Genomic DNA, 14,711 nt, shown 5'->3' with positions numbered 1-14,711 from the left:
ATCCCTGCCCGTGTTCCGTCCGCGGAACTGGGTGGATTACCCCCATTAGTAAGAGGTCTTGTACACAGCGTAGAAACGCCTCTTTCTTTATTTGGTTTGCTGATAACCTTGAAAGATGAAATCTCCCCCGTGGAGGAGAAGTTTTGAAGTCCAGGAGATATCCCTGAAATATGATCTCCAACGCCCAGGGATCCTGGACATCTCTTGCCCAAGCCTGGGCGAAGAAAGTCTGCCCCCCACTAGATCCGTTTCCGGATAGGGGGCCCTCTCTTCATGCTGTTTTGGGGGCAGCAGCAGGTTTCTTGGCCTGCTTGCCCCTGTTCCAGGACTGGTTAACTTTCCAGCCCTGTCTGTAACGAGCAACAGCTCCTTCCTGTTTTGGAGCGGAGGAAGTTGATGCTGCTCCTGCCTTGAAGTTACGAAAGGCACGAAAATTAGACTCTTTGGCCTTTGATTTGGCCCTGTCCTGAGGTAGAGCATGGCCCTTACCTCCCGTAATGTCAGCAATAATTTCTTTCAAGCCGGGCCCGAATAAGGTCTGCCCTTTGAAAGGAATATTAAGCAATTTAGATTTAGAAGTCACGTCAGCTGACCAGGATTTAAGCCATAGCGCTCTGCGCGCTTGGATGGCGAATCCGGAGTTCTTAGCCGTAAGTTTGGTTAAATGCACAACGGCATCAGAAACAAATGTGTTAGCTAGCTTAAGTGTCTTAAGCTTGTTGATTATTTCATCCAATGGAGCTGAGCGAATGGCCTCTTCCAGAGACTCAAACCAGAATGCTGCCGCAGCAGTGACAGGCGCAATGCATGCGAGGGGCTGTAAAATAAAACCTTGTTGAACAAACATTTTCTTAAGGTAACCCTCTAATTTCTTATCCATTGGATCTGAAAAGGCACAACTATCCTCCACCGGGATAGTGGTACGCTTAGCTAAAGTAGAAACTGCTCCCTCCACCTTAGGGACCGTCTGCCATAAGTCTCGTGTGGTGGCGTCAATAGGAAACATTTTCCTAAATATGGGAGGAGGGGTAAAAGGCACACCCGGTCTATCCCACTCCTTGCTAATAATCTCTGAAAGCCTTTTTGGTATAGGAAATACGTCAGTACACACCGGTACCGCATAGTATCTATCCAACCTACATAATTTCTCTGGAATTGCAACCGTGTTACAATCATTCAGAGCCGCTAATACCTCCCCTAGTAATGTGCGGAGGTTCTCTAGCTTAAATTTAAAATTGGAAATCTCTGAATCCAGTCTCCCTGGATCAGATCCGTCACCCACAGAATGAAGCTCTCCGTCCTCACGTTCTGCAAACTGTGACGCAGTATCTGACATGGCTCTCATCTCATCCGCGCGCTCTATCCTTAACCCAGAGCTATCGCGCTTGCCTCTTAATTCTGGCAACTTAGATAATACTTCTGTCATAACAGTAGCCATGTCTTGCAAAGTGATTTGTAAGGGCCTCCCTGATGTACTTGGCGCCACAAAATCACGCACCTCCTGAGCGGGAGGCGCAGGTACTGACACGTGAGGAGAGTTAGTCGGCATAACTTCCCCCTCGTCGTCTGGTGATAATTTCTTTACATGTAAAGATTGACTTTTATTTAAAGTAGCATCAATGCAATTAGTACACAAATTTCTATTGGGCTCCACATTGGCCTTTAAACATAGTGAACAAAGAGATTCATCTGAGTCAGACATGTTTAAACAAACTAGCAAGGAGACTAGCAAACTTGGAAATACTTTTCAAAATTAATTTACAAACAATATAAAAAACGTTACTGTGCCTTTAAGAAGCACAGAAAAACTGACACAGTTGAAATAACAATGACCAAAATAGTTATAGCAACCAAATTTTCACAGTAAATGTATTAAGTTAGCAAAGGATTGCACCCACCAGCAAATGGATGATTAACCCCTTAGTACCCAAAAACGGATAACAATTATATAATTAACGTTTTTCTCACAGTCAAATACACTGTCACAGGACTGCTGTGCCTGATTACCTCCCTCAAAATGGATTTTGAAGACCCCTGAGCTCTCTAGAGACGATCTGGATCATGGAGGATGAAGTAGACAGATTGTGACTGAATTTTTACTGCGCAAAAAAGCGCTAAAATAGGCCCCTCCCACTCATATTACAACAGTGGGGAAGCTCAGAAACTGTTTCTATGCAGAAAACAAAAATGGCCATGTGGTAAAAATCATGCCCTAATAAGTTTTATCACCAAGTACCTCACAAAAACGATTAACAAGCCAGTAAACGTTTTAAACATACATTTGAAAGTTATGTATTATTATTAATAAGCCTGCTACCAGTCATTTTTACTGCAGTTAAGGCTCATACATTATTTCAGTATTAACAGTATTTTCAGAGTCAATTCCATTCCTTAGAAAAATACATTCAGTGTACACACACACACACACACATCAGCCTGATACCAGTCGCTATCACTGCATTTAAGGCTCAACTTACTTTACAATGGTATCAGCAGTATTTTCTCAGTCAATTCCATTCCTCAGAAAATAAATTACTGCACATACCTCATTTGTTGCAGGGGAGCCCTGCATGCTATTCCCCTTCTCTGAAGTTACCTCACTCCTCAGATGAGAAACAGCCAGTGGATCTTAGTTACGTCTGCTAAGACCATAGAAAAAAACCCAGGCAGATTCTTCTTCTAATGCTGCCTGAGAATAAACAGCACACTCCGGTGCCATTTAAAAATAACAAACTTTTGATTGTAGAAATAAACTAAGTTAAAAAACACCACAGATCTCTCACAGCTTCCTTTTTAGTTAGGCTGCAAGAGAATGACTGAGTATGATATGTGAGGGGAGGAGCTATATAGCAGCTCTGCTGGGTAATTCTCTTGCAGTTTCCTGTTAGGAAGAGATATATTCCATAAGAAATGGATGACCCGTGGACTGACTACACTTAACAGGAGAAAAAAGCTATAAAGATGTTGAGATGGGAAGGTATAACACTAATCAATTATCCGTACAACAAGAATCTCTAGGTGAGCCAGAATGTCACAATACGCACACATAGTATCAGAAACAGCTTAAAACAGAACCAGTATATAGCCAAGCTCTTACAGAACCAGTATATAGTCAAGCTCTTACAGAACCAGTATATAGTCAAGCTCTTACAGAACCAGTATATAGTCAAGCTCTTACAGAACCAGTATATAGTCAAGCTCTTACAGAACCAGTATATAGTCAAGCTCTTGCAGAACCAGTATATAGTCAAGCTCTTGCAGAACCAGTATATAGTCAAGCTCTTACAGAACCAGTATATAGTCAAGCTCTTACAGAACCAGTATATAGTCAAGCTCTTATAGAACCAGTATATAGTCAAGCTCTTACAGAACCAGTATATAGTCAAGCTCTTATAGAACCAGTATATAGTCAAGCCGTTACAGAACCAGTATATAGTCAAGCTCTTACAGAACCAGTATATAGTCAAGCTCTTACAGAACCAGTATATAGTCAAGCTCTTACAGAACCAGTATATAGTCAAGCTCATACAGAACCAGTATATAGTCAAGCTCTTACAGAACCAGTATATAGTCAAGCTCTTACAGAACCAGTATATAGTCAAGCTCTTACAGAACCAGTATATAGTCAAGCTCCTACAGAACCAGTATATAGTCAAGCTCTTACAGAACCAGTATATAGTCAAGCTCTTACAGAACCAGTATATAGTCAAGCTCTTACAGAACCAGTATATAGTCAAGCTCTTACAGAACCAGTATATAGTCAAGCTCATACAGAACCAGTATATAGTCAAGCTCTTACAGAACCAGTATATAGTCAAGCTCCTACAGAACCAGTATATAGTCAAGCTCTTACAGAACCAGTATATAGTCAAGCTCTTACAGAACCAGTATATAGTCAAGCTCTTACAGAACCAGTATATAGTCAAGCTCTTACAGAACCAGTATATAGTCAAGCTCTTACAGAACCAGTATATAGTCAAGCTCTTACAGAACCAGTATATAGTCAAGCTCATACAGAACCAGTATATAGTCAAGCTCTTACAGAACCAGTATATAGTCAAGCTCTTACAGAACCAGTATATAGTCAAGCTCTTACAGAACCAGTATATAGTCAAGCTCCTACAGAACCAGTATATAGTCAAGCTCTTACAGAACCAGTATATAGTCAAGCTCTTACAGAACCAGTATATAGTCAAGCTCTTACAGAACCAGTATATAGTCAAGCTCTTACAGAACCAGTATATAGTCAAGCTCTTACAGAACCAGTATATAGTCAAGCTCTTACAGAACCAGTATATAGTCAAGCTCTTATAGAACCAGTATATAGTCAAGCTCTTATAGAACCAGTATATAGTCAAGCCGTTACAGAACCAGTATATAGTCAAGCTCTTACAGAACCAGTATATAGTCAAGCTCTTACAGAACCAGTATATAGTCAAGCTCTTACAGAACCAGTATATAGTCAAGCTCTTACAGAACCAGTATATAGTCAAGCTCTTACAGAACCAGATGCTGAACAAAATGATGAACAGTCCCCTGACACAATGTTGTATTTTTAAATTGAGGTCCGTGAGCTCTGGGAACACAAATGGATAGTGATTTTATCCTCGGATGCAGAACTACAACCTTTTCTCATTGAAAAGCAGTTCCCGCAGCCCCTGGACTCTTAACGGTGGGTGCACAAACACAATTAAAGGGATAGTAAAGTCTGAATTAAACTTTCATGATTCAGATAGGGCATGTCATTTTAAACAACTTTCTAATTTACTTTTATCATCAAATTTGCTTTGTTCCCTTGTTCTTAGTTGAAAGCTAAACCTAGGTAGGCTCATATGCTAATTTCTAAGCCCTTGGAGGCCGTCTCTGCATTTGACAGTTTTTCACAGCCAGAGGGCGTTAGTTTATGTGTTTCATATAGATAACATAGTACTCATGCACATGAAGTTATTTAAGAGTCAGCATTAATTGTCTGAAATGCAAGTCTATCAAAAGATCTGAGATAAGGAGGCAGTGAGCAGAAGCTTAGATACAATGTAATTACAGAGGTAAAAAAGTATATTAATATAACAGTGATGTTTATGCAAAACTGGCGAATGATAAATAAAGGGATTATCTTTTAAACAATAAAAAATGTTGTGTTTACTATCCCTTTAAACTGTACACAAAACAGAGCTGGGTGAAAGCATAAAAGATAAATCTCTAAAAAGAAAAATCTTATTTCTTTGTGGGGTAAGTTTTGGTCAAAGGGGTAAATTACCCAACACCAGCTTAGTGACAGACCCTGATGAGTTATTAAAGTATGTTTTTTTTCTTTTTTTTTACCTTATTATGAACTCTCTGCTTTAGATTTTATAGATGATGAAACGGCTATGCTTAGCTGGAATTACTCTAAAGAACGTTACATATTTAACAACAACACTAACATTTTTATTGCTTGTTTTACAACAGCTTATGCCAGAATTGAATTGTACAGAGTTTCGGACGGACTGCAGGAGAGTTGTGTCTACCATGATAAGGACGATGATTGGAATCCACCTTTTAGATGACTATGTGAATTAACTAGTAAACTACCATCAGGTACACACATGGCCAAATTTGTATCAGCTGGTCCCAAGACTTACGGGTACAAACTGAATAATATAAAGACAAATTTAAAAGTAAAGGTTATAACTCTGAACTCTGCTAACGCCGACATAATCAGCTTTGAGAGTTTAAAAGATCTAGTGTTGCATTACCCTTCAAATTCTTGAGTAGACGCAGCAGAGGTGTATCGTCAGGAACAAACAATACTGACAAGTTGACAAGTCCACTGAGGAAAACACAAAAGTGTGTTTATACAAAGAGACTGTTATCACATGACTTTATTACACTACCGTTCGGGTACAAATTGAGAATCATGGATACAACTTTGAAACGCCCCTTTTCCTGTGATTTTTTTTTTTTTTTTTTATATATAAACAGGTCCTTCAAATCCTGGAAAAAAAGTTATTTTGTTAGACAAGTCCTACATCACTCTGATTTGCTTCTGTCTCATAAACCTGATAATATTGTTTTGGTTTTATGCCCGTTGGCAGAGATTGTATGATGAACTATTAAAGTATTTTTTCCATATTAAATTTACAGAGGGTCTACCTAATACATTGTCGATGATGATTTATTTCCACCTGGTAAAATTAATTTAACAATTGTTGATTATCTGATAGAGGTTACAAGTTGTAGTGAAATTTGAAAAAGCTTTTAAGAAAATATGTACATCACAGAAATCTGAGTACCGTGTATAAAAAGAAAAAAGAAATTTTACACTAAACACAAACTATATGGTTCTCTTTAAAAACCCAAGGGATAAGTTATAAATTAACACTTTGACAAAACAAATGTACCCGGGTAAGTCTCACATTTATTTTTAGAAGCTTTTCAAGATGCCACTTGATTACCTTATGGTTATTTATTAGTAGATTTAAGAGCAGCGGTTAAGAACTTCCCTCTTTCTACCAGATATACCCGCCGCTTACATTTTAAAAGAAATTTGATTTTAAAAAGGGTAAATTTTTATCTAATAGTCATACATTATTAATCATCATGTGTATATATGTCTAGCTGGCTAATCCATAATAGGGGGGCTTTAAAAACCTTAAGAGGTGCAACACCTCAGCAAAGAAAGGCTATTTTACGCCGTGCCTCTAATTAATTATTTTATCACCTCTATTTGTGAAATAGCCCTGAACATTCTTAAAGATAGATTAACTTTGACACAGCAACAGAAAGAAGGTCTTAAAAAGTGGCAAAAAATGTATAAAAACACTTAGTAATAAAGCTGTTGCTCTCAGCAAAAAGATGATTTTGGTGACACAAAAGGGTGGATTTTTAGTATCTCTTTTAGGATTTGGTCTTCCTAAACTTACATCCCTCTTTATTAAAAGTTGATGAAGAATGCTCAAAAAATGTATTTGCTCCCAAACCAACAGTTGGAGCGCTTACAACAACCTCAACAAAATGAGGTAGACATTTGCAGGGCTGTCACAAACCATTTGGATGTTGAAATAAGGGACATTAAATAATTCTGATTTACCAGAGGATGTGAAAATAAAAATGTACAATGCTGTATTACAGAAATATTTGGTATATGCAAAGCTAGATGCTAGAGAAAATTCTGCGTTAACACAATTAATGCCCTCGGGAGAATCTATCTGCACCAATCATAACACAACTGGTGTATCCATTGAAAAAGGTGATAGAATATTTCAGGAAGCTGTTAACCATTTGCATGACCGGTTTAAGAAAAATGCTGCATTACTTCTTTCTAAAACAGTACAAGCCAAAAATAACTAGTGTAAATGATAATAGGGAGTTTATTTGCAAAAAAACAAAGAATCTTTGGTTCAAACATACTAGACTTAGTATGTTGCGCTACTCAAAGTCACAATGTGACCATGCGCAAATTACTGCAAGGTTGGGAGACTTTTCTGAAAGCTATGGCTGAACTGAATATTCCACCCTAAGTTGTTGGCAATGATTGAAAGCGAGATGCCTAGGATAATTTTAAAATAAACATTAGGGATGTTACCCATGACATTTCACCATTACCTCCAATAGCCACCGAATGGGGCCGTATACCCCTGTTTCCGCAGGAGCCTTCAGGCTCGCCGTAAATAGAAGTTAAGAAGCAGCAGTCTTAAGACCGCTGCTCCTTAACTCGTACACCTCCTCTGAGGCGGCAGACAGCAATCCGGCCCGATCGTATATGATCGGGTTGATTGACACCCCCTGCTAGTGGCCGATTGTCCGTGAATCTGCAGGGGGTGGCATTGCACAAGTAGTTCACCAGAACTGCTTGTGCAATGTTAATTGCCGACAGCATATGATGTCGGCAATCAACGATGTCTGGCAGACATAATCCGCTTACAGCGGATCATGTCTGCCAGACACTTGATAAATCGGCCCCAAGGGGTCTAACTACACCTCAGGGTAACCTAAAGCTGAAGAAAATACATAAATCCTTTTTTTAAACTTCAACGTGGTTGAGTTTGTACATTTCTGAAAATATCTTGTGAATATTTTGTACCTTGTTTTATCATTAATCATATTCGGCCAGATTATGAGTTTTGCATTATGAGCGGTGCGGTGCTTACTTGCACGTTATTGTCACCGCTCACTTACCTACAGCGCTGGTATTACAGGTTTGTCAGTATATTTATAAGAATCTTAGCAGTACTCTCCAAACAATGTGTGAGTATATGGCAGGGTTATAACTGAATATATTTAACAATCTTTCTTTAAACTGAACCCACAATCAAATATGCATATACTAAGACAATAAAATTAATATAAATACCTGAATTCTTTATTATTAGTAAATATCTATGAACACATTGAAATATATATATTTGTAAGAATCAGAATATGAGTCAATATTATACGCGTTTTAAAACTATTCAAATATGTTATGCAAAATTCATAAAAGTCTACCCTTAAAATTAGCCTTACTCACAGCAGCCTTTCATTCAATTAACACAATGAGATTAAAGTATAAACCACTGAACATTTAGACTGATACAATTTTTAACAGTGCTTAGTAAACAATAGAACAATATATATATGCTCAGCTATTTAGCTGTAATTGATTCTAATACAATTCTAATTAGGACACTAAAAATACCCATATTCTTAATGTGAACAGTTACTTAAATGTCTATTTATTTAAACTGGAACAAATTCTTATTTACTTATAATTAAGACCAATTCTAAGATGTGTATGTATGTATGTTTGTGTATATATATATATATATATATATATATATTCTATATTTTGCACAGATGAATTATTTAGCATGCAAGAGACACACTTAACTTTATATATAGGACTATGAACACAGTTAAAATACTGAGTGAACCTTTAAATCTCTTTACTATAAATTGACTATGTTTCTACCAATAACCTTTGTTTCAGTTATTAAAAATTAGAACAATTATACTTCACCAATTTGAACCAATTCGTAGTGGTCTTTAGATCATCTCATTTGAAGGAAAGTTATCGCATATCAAGGTAAGTTTTCAGTTTCTTGCTTGTTGAGATGAGTATGGCTGCCAAATATCAAATCACCAGTATCCAGCAAGTCACAAAAAAAACTGTCCCTGTTTGCATTTACTATTCCTTTTTATCTAATCATTGATGACCTATTTCATTCACGCCCACGGTGCTTTTCACTTCTCATTGGATACTTTTGGGGAACGCTCCCCATTGGTTCAGTATATATTTTCGCTATGGAAATGCATCTTTTAACAGTTAAGTCCCTTGACTGTCATACTGGATTCTGGCCATCGGGGGGGGGGGGGGGGGGGCAGCAGACAAACACAGCAATACATTTAATCATTTCTAAAAATTTTACAATATTTCCCATATAATGATTATATTAAACAATACTATAACATTGCATTAATAAATTGCAATATTAATTGTAGATGGGGTAGTATCATATAATTTTTCTGATTATTTTGATATGAAACATCATGTGTCTTTAACATTATATTATATTAAAGTAATTATACTGCTAATTATTAGCTTAAAATCTATTAAAAATGTTATCAATATCCTGGCATTTATATACAAATATATCCTATTTCCTATTCAGTACTGCACTGTATACCAACATGAATATACTATATTTCATATTTATAATAAATCCTGGATGTATGAATCTTGTCTATGTAGATCTGAAATAAAAGTAAGTGTTAATAATCATTTCATTTTAGGTCCACAAATATCTATATATATTCTTAAAAACACAGAGGCTAAGACATTTTATGCTTTCAAAATATATATATATATATATATATATATATATATATATATATATATATATATATATATACACATTCATTTCTATGCAGGCAATCTTGTATTTAGTATTTTCAGTAAATTTCAAAATTACCTTGTAACATGTGTCTATAGCTCATAGGGGGTCACTTAACAGGCAGCTGTCAAAAGCCATAATTTCCTTCATATGCCTGTATCCTCAGATCCCTTCCCAGATAGAACGATTCTTTAGCAGGCAGGAAGCCCATATATAAGCATGTACCTTTGAGATTCCAGCAAGCTAATTTCCATCTCAATAGGCCTCAAAGACATATCCCAGACACCCCGTCCCCACTCACTGTATGGGGTAAGAGATGTTTGGAAATGGCTCAATGGTTTTTATCCTATCTCAAGCTATAAATTCTGTTCTTTCTCAAAATCACTTTTACAAATTCCTTTAAGTGATTGTTTTAAGTTCAATAGACCAAATGTTTTATTGTCCTCATTTGGATGTTTAAAACAACTTTGCATACTGAATGTGGGAGGATGGGGCATGAGTTTCATTTTTCTGAATGAATCATTTGGAATTGGTTACTCAAATATATAATATATATATATATATATATATATATATATATATATATATATATATATGTGTTTAAGAAAGAGAAGAAATCCTGAACCAAGTATATCAGGATGAAAGACAGGGAATTCAGCACTCTTTTCAAAAAGTATTTTATTTAGCTCATCAAGGTAAAATGAGGAGTATCCAAAAAAATAAACTTATGTGGCAACAAGAGAGGACAATCTCTAGCATTTATTTAGCGAGGCATATTGTTTCAATAGTACAGATACAATATGTCTATATACAATAGACCAAAAAATGTACATACAAAAGAAAAAATGAACACAAAATAAATATACAAACCTGACCGGTCAGGGGTTAGTGTGAATGCTTGAACCTAGTACATATACTGACTAAAAGTTAGAAAGGTATACCAATATTGCAGCAGATAGCTTAATCTGCTGTTTGTTATCATGTCAGACAGAGATATCTCATTGTATGAACAGTAAGGTAAATGTATTTCATAGGAAGCCTTTGTCAGACTACTACACCCTGCTGCGAACGGCACCTTCAAGTATAAGGTTAATTGCCGGGCAGGTATAAGAATGGGATCTAAGTAGATACTGACATTGCGCCCAAAGAAATATAGTGCAACTATGGGCAGTACATAAAAGGCATATTCTTGTAGTGTACATACATGTATATGAAGAGATATATTAGTGAGACACACTTATCAAACTACTACACCCTGCTGCGTACGGCACCTTATTATATAAGGCTTAATGCCGTGCAGGTATATTGATGGGATCTAAGTAGTTATTGATAATGTATCTCAAAATATGTACATTCGTCTGTTAGTAAGCAAGTAGCAAACAGTATAAGCATAAGCATAGAAAATAGCTCAGCAGAAATGAATAACAGGCAGGTAGTAGCATGTATTTCTGTTAGTCGCTAGACAGTCCCTTGCAAGCAGTCTTAAATGCATGAGGATGAAAAGTTCATGATAAAGATGGCAAGCATAAGTGCAAAGTAGAAAACTGCATGATAGTTTTGCATAGTGATGGTGTTATTTAGAGACTTGTAGTTTTACCCTCGCAACCGGGTAGCGATATCCAGATCAAATATCGATGTGCCTATCTATCAGGCAAGAATTATAATAGCATACGACCTGTTTCCTGCACAGTCCTAGGACTAATAGATGGTAAATAGTCCTTTGTGGGTCCCCAAAACCATCTTACAGGAGATCCTTCGTGAGCGTTAGTTTGCAGAGCTTCTGTGTTCAGTGGCGTTCACACAAACCACATGTTCCGTGTCGGCTTGTCCAATGCCGACGCGCGTTTCACCCGCTGCGTGTGTCGGGCTTCGTCAGGGCGTAATGACGTAGGGAGCATCTCCTCTCCCTTTTAAACTTAAGAGAATACACGCCCCTATTGAAAAGCTATAGAGCTCCATGGTGCTAAACAGGATAATTAAAAACAAGTGAACTCACTATATAATATCCAAATTCTGACATTACTAATATTGAAAACATAGCAAGCCTGGCTTATAACCTAAGTGGAAAAATATTAAAAAATATGTACAAAGCAAGTCATGATTTGGTCGTGTATATTACAAGGTAAATATAGGAAAATTACCAAATAAAGTCTACGCCAATAAGGGCCCTAAATTTAAAATACTCAATTGAAAAAATGTATCATATTGCAGAAGTGTAAGACTAATATGAAATTCGTACTCAATTGAGTAATTTGTTATATCACTGTATGGTAAACAGATGTCTGAAAACGAGAATGTGGTTAAGATGACATCCATGCCTTATAGAAAGCAGGCCATGTCTATCCTATCATTCAACCCATTGGGTGTCTGGGTTTGTAGGATCGTGATCCACCTACATTCCTTCTGGAGGAGGACTTTGTCGTTGTCACCCCCTCTGTTATTGGTAATGCCTCTGTCAATACCAACGAATGAGAGGGAGTCGGGATTACAGGCATGAATTTCTTCAAAGTGTTTGGCCACATTACTCTTGGGATTTTTATATTTAATGTCATCCCTATGTTCAGTTATCCTGTCCTTTATGGCTCTCCTGGTTTTACCCACGTAAAAACGTGGGCAACTACAGGAGAGGAGGTAAATAACCCCTTCAGTACTGCATGTAATGTGGTGTTTTAATTTGTATATTTTGCCTGTGTGGGTTGAAAACACTTTAGTTTTTACCATGTATTTGCACGCCACACATCTTCCACAGGGATGGTTTCCAGTGGACCTATGTGTGGTAAGCCAATCTGTTTGTTTTTTGAGTGACGTATATTGACTTCTCACGAATTTGTCTCTCAAATTGGGTGCTCTTCTGGCAGTGATTGTGGGGTGATCTCCTACTTCTCTAGATACCCCTTCATCACTCGTTAGAACGTGCCAGTTTTTTTCCAGTATCTTTCTCAGGGCTTTCCAGTGACAATTATAGTCCGCTATTAATCTGATTGGACCCTGTTTAGCTTTTTGCTTGGGTACAAGAAGTTGCTCTCGGTTCATATTAGCTGCTTCATGTAGAGCTCTATTGACAACTCTTTTAGAGTACCCCCTATTTAGAAAACGTTGATGCATCTCTTTGGCATGCTCATAGTATTTTGTTTTAGTGGAGCAGTTACGACGTAGTCTAAGGAACTGCCCCTTTGGTATCCCCTTCTTAAGATGGTCAGGATGGTGGCTTGTCGCAAGAAGCAAACTATTAGTTGCAGTAGTTTTGCGAAAATTCTCAGTCACAATAGAGCCCTGATTGAGGATAATCTTAATATCCAGAAAGGATATTTCCTCCTTACTGCTTTGCAGTGTGAGATAGATATTTTTGTCATTTTTATTCAGAGTTTCTACAAAAGCAGAAAGGCTTGTTTCTGAGCCCTCCCATATGAGGAAAATGTCATCCACATATCGAAGCCATGTGTGGATGTTCTCCTCAAAGAGAGGGCTCTGGTATACATCTTCCATCTCCCAGGCTCCCAAATGGAGGCAAGCATATGTGGGGGCACATGTTGCCCCCATAGCTGTCCCCTGCTGCTGAACATACACTTTATTGTCAAAAAGAAACACATTATTTGTCAAGATGAACTCCAACAGTTCCATGACAAAATCAGTGTGCTGTTGTGTTTGTGTGCCTCTCATTGCAAGAAAGTGATGGCATGCCTTCAAACCAACATTGTGTGGGATGGACGAATATAGTCCTTCCACATCTAAACAGGCCATGATAGCACCTGGAGGGACTGACAGGTTATCGATTTTTCTTAAGAAGTCTGCCGTGTCCAGGATGTAAGATGGTAGTGTACTCAAAAATGGCCTAAGAAAGTAATCTACGTAATTGCCTAAATTTTCAGTTAAACTGCCAATGCCGGCAATTATTGGACGGCCAGGCGGATGGTTAGCATTCTTATGTATTTTAGGAATACAATAGAAGACAGGTGTTATTGGATGCTCAGGGTAAAGATATTTCTGTTCATGAGTAGTAATCAAGCCATCATTCTTTGCCCTTTTCAATATATTAAACAGTTTAAATTGTAGGGAAGATGTTGGATTAAATGTCAATGCTTTGTAATGCTTCTTATTCAAAAGTTGACGTTTTGCTTCTAGGACATACATATTCTCATCCCACAGGACTAGGTTTCCACCTTTGTCCGCGGGCTTGATTAGAAATCCTTTTGCCTTGATGAGATCAGTGAGTGCTTTGCGTTCAGGTTTTGTTAAGTTATCATCAACAATTCCTGTAAAAGACAGTCGATTCACCTCTTTCTCAACTTGTCTTACGAAAATATTGACAGCTGGCACCATTGATAGTTGCGGCATATATTTTGATTTTGCTTTAAAGTTAGAGGTGGTTTTGTTGTAGTGAGGAAGATCTTTAATCTGGGTAGAAGCATATTGGCTTCCTTCATTTTCTTCTAATAGGCTTTGTAAATTTTCTAAAGTGGACTTATCCTCCAAAGTAATGGCGACATCGTCCACTAGGTGTTTGCTTTTGCCCTTCATTAATTGTGACAACACAATTTTTCGGGCAAACAGGTGGAGGTCTTTTATAAAATTGAACTTATCAAGGTTATTCGAGGGGCAGAAGGAAAGACCTTTTTTAAGTACCTCTATATGAGCGAGGTTTAACTTAAAAGAAGATACATTTATTATCTGGAGGCCTTCTTCTGCTGTTTTTAGTATCCCCTGCGTCCCCGGAATCGCTGGGGTCTGCCCCTCACAAAATTCCCCCGATTTTGTTGTTGCCTCCGTTGTCTGGAGGGATATCTCCTCTCTCGTGAGTCTGAATTTTTCCCTCCTCCACCTTCTCTTCCTACCTCCTCTCCTCCTTCCCCTAAAAAATCA

At 37.6% G+C, this 14,711-nt stretch overlaps 1 long non-coding RNA gene across 1 annotated transcript in view; it reads left to right on the top strand.

Annotated features, from left to right (window-relative positions):
- Nucleotides 1-6,136, top strand: part of LOC128644146 (uncharacterized) — a 37,518-nt gene extending 31,382 nt beyond the window's left edge. Inside the window, exon 3 of the long non-coding RNA XR_008399932.1 lies at nucleotides 5,449-6,136. This is a non-coding gene — a long non-coding RNA (uncharacterized LOC128644146). The remainder of the gene's footprint in view (nucleotides 1-5,448) is intronic.
- The last annotated feature ends 8,575 nt before the right edge of the window (nucleotides 6,137-14,711 follow it).

The sequence above is a fragment of the Bombina bombina genome, unplaced genomic scaffold (genome assembly GCF_027579735.1).
Source record: "Bombina bombina isolate aBomBom1 unplaced genomic scaffold, aBomBom1.pri scaffold_567, whole genome shotgun sequence".
NCBI lineage: Eukaryota > Metazoa > Chordata > Amphibia > Anura > Bombinatoridae > Bombina > Bombina bombina.
The sequence above is the reverse complement of the archived record's forward strand: the minus strand, read 5'-3'. Positions and strand labels throughout refer to the sequence as shown.